Source organism: Hipposideros armiger, unplaced genomic scaffold, assembly GCF_001890085.2.
Source record: "Hipposideros armiger isolate ML-2016 unplaced genomic scaffold, ASM189008v1 scaffold_1055, whole genome shotgun sequence".
NCBI classification, from domain to species: Eukaryota; Metazoa; Chordata; class Mammalia; order Chiroptera; family Hipposideridae; genus Hipposideros; species Hipposideros armiger.
The window spans coordinates 128,964-131,908 of record NW_017732405.1 but is presented as its reverse complement, the minus strand read 5'-3'; positions in this window follow the sequence as shown (position 1 = coordinate 131,908).

Genomic DNA, 2,945 nt, shown 5'->3' with positions numbered 1-2,945 from the left:
TCCGGCCCCGCCCCGACCAGGCCCCGCCCCACTCCGCCGGCCTCGTCGCGATCGCTCCGCCTCCGGCCAGCGAGGCCCCGCCCCTGCAGCTCTCCGCTCTACCGAGCCCCACCTTCTCCCCATAAGCTCCGCCCCTTGGGGGAAGGAGCTGGGACGTCGCGCCCCTCCCAGAGCCTCCTGGGCCAGCCCCCCTCTACCTGGGAGGTGTAGAGGCCGGAAATACCGGCTGCTCTCGGGCGTGCAGGTTAGAGGGGTCTTTGCGCATCCCCAGCCGCGACCTCATTCCAGAAGAATCTTTAAATGGAAACATATGAGCAGAAAAATGGGGACCTCTCCAGCCAAACCAGACACGTGGGACAAGGGGGCACACTCACCCCGTCATCCTCGAGGTGGGGGCGGGAGTGGGGTGTGAAAGATGGGGCTTCCATTCCTGATTGGGGGGCATGAATGGGGAGTCTTCATCCCCTCCTGAAGGGGGAACCATGCATGGGCCCTCCTCATCCCCACTCCTGATACTGGGGTGGGGTCTTAACTGGGCGAGTTCTCCCAGACCCTAGAAGTCTTGCCCACCTGCGTGTGAGAGGAGGACGGATGCCGCCCAAAGAGGGGGTGCGTGAAGGCCGGGTGAGTGTTTCCAGGCCTCTCACTCCCCGCACCCCAGCCCAGGCTGTGTCCACCTGCCCCCTGCCTCTCCAAAGGCTCTGCGTGCTTTCTGCAGACCCCTGGCCCCTGCTTAGGCAGCCCTGGGCTTTGAGTCTAACGTGGGGAGTTCCATAGGCGGTGCATCACGCTCCCCTCTGCCTCAATCAGGTTGCCCAAGTTTTAAAGGTAAGGCAGCTGTCCCAAGGCCAGGACCCGACCCCAGAACATGCCCCGTGAGGGGTGGCCTAGCCCTTGTATCCGAGGCCCCGGGCTGCCTGGTTTGCACAGAGGCAGCAGTTGGGGCCGGCAGGGGCAGGAACCAGTAGGAAGGGGCTGGAGAGTTGAAAGCTAGATATAATGGTGAATTTCTTTCACAACAGGAGACTGACTGAGGTAAGGAAGAACAAGGGCGTGAGGAGGGGCCATCTGTCTTTCTCTGAGGTCATTAATTCACTCAACACAGTGTCCAGGGTCTGTTTGTGATGCAGTTATCAATGACACAGACAGTCCTTTTACGAGTGGGAGAGAACATGAACCCAGAGCCAAATAACATAATATAAAATGATATGTTTTTTATATCATAAAAAACATATCATTTATTTTATATCATAAAAAACATATCATTTTTATATCATAAAAAACATATCATTTATTTTATATCATAAAATAAAATGAAGAAAACTGAATAGGGAGGTGTCATAGAGTAGGCATTGGGTGGCCTCAGAAGGCCCCTGAGGAGTGACAATTTGAGGTGAGACCTAAGAGATGAGAAAGAGCCTAGGCAAAGAAGAGGGAACCGTATTTCCAGCAGAGCACAGCCGTGCAAAGGCACTGAGGCAGGGAAGGACTTGCTGGACCATGTGGACAGTAAAGGGAGAGTAGCAGATGAATTCTGGAATGCCTCCTTGCTTGAAGGGGAAGTGCAGCCCTGGGCAACACTAATTGGGGGACAGGAGGTCCCTGTCCTCCATGTAGGGACTGGGACTTTCAGTCTGCATCACCCTGCACTTGGAGGGCCTGTAGCCCCATTGTGTGCAGGGGAGGGAGGTGTATGGACAGTGTGTCCCAGCCTGTTGGCAGGGCTGTTCCTGGGCACAGTTGGGAAGGCGGCTTTACAAACCACTGGACATGGGGGTGGGGCACTCAGGCCCCCCTAACTTGCCCGCCTGCCTCCCTCGACCCAGTTCCCTCCACCCCAGCTCTCTGCTCTGGCTCTGCCCCCACCCACTCCAGGCCACCTCAGGGTGAGGGCAGAGTCCCCTTCCCCCTCTTCCCATTCCAGGTTTTGTGATGAAAACTTTGCCTCCCCCCAACAACATCCCTTTCAGTTTTTAAGACCCTTATTAGGAAGACAGAAAACAGAACCACAGCATCCTCCTACCCTATTTCCCCTCTGAGGACAAAATGGCAAGAGAGAAGCCAGAGAGAAGCGTGCCTGGGAAGTCCTGGCCCATCCCTGTGTGGCCTGAAGCCCGGCCCTCACGTGGTCTCACCCCCAGAACCACGTCCTCACCTGATCACTACCTGCATCTCAGGCCCTCACCACCAAACCGACAGACACTCACCTGGTCTCCACCTGCCCACAGAGCCAGGTTCTCACCTGGTCACGACCTGCAGCCCAGGCCCTCACCTGGTTGCCACACACAGCAGAGCTCTGAGGCACTGCCGATAATTAGTTGCTCTGAGATGGCCCTTCAGCCCCGTCCATCTCTGCCACCTGGCTTTGCTTTGGGTCCCTTCTCCTCTGCAAGGCTCTGAGCGAAGTTAATTGACATGAAATTGTATTCAAAATTCAATTTGCTCTCACAGATCTGATTCAGCCCTGTAAATCAGCAGAGCCAGCTGCTCCTTCGGGGTTCAGACATACTTCTTGCTTGTAATCTGGCAGACAGGCCCCTGGTGCCACATCTGTGAACCAGCTGACTGCTCCAGCCACAAGAGACATTTGTCATTTTCCACCCTCCCGGTGTCCAGGTCACAGCAATCGATGTACCTTGGATGCTTCCATGGATGTGGTCTGGGGGGCAGCTCCCTCCCCTAGCCAAGGACTGGGCAGGTACATGGGCTCCACCACGGTTGCTGCGTAACAAACAGCCCCCAGAAGCCCTGTGATTTACAACACATAAGATGTTTTTGTTGCTCATGGGCTGCAGGTTGACTGGGGGGCTCTGCTTCAGACTGGGGGTCAGGTTCAAGTTCCTGTTCCAAGAACCCTGTTCCAAGGGTTCTGTCTCTGGGACCCAGGCTGTAAGCGATGAGCTACCTGAGGCAAAGCTGCACAAAGCTCAGGGCCAAGCCAACCT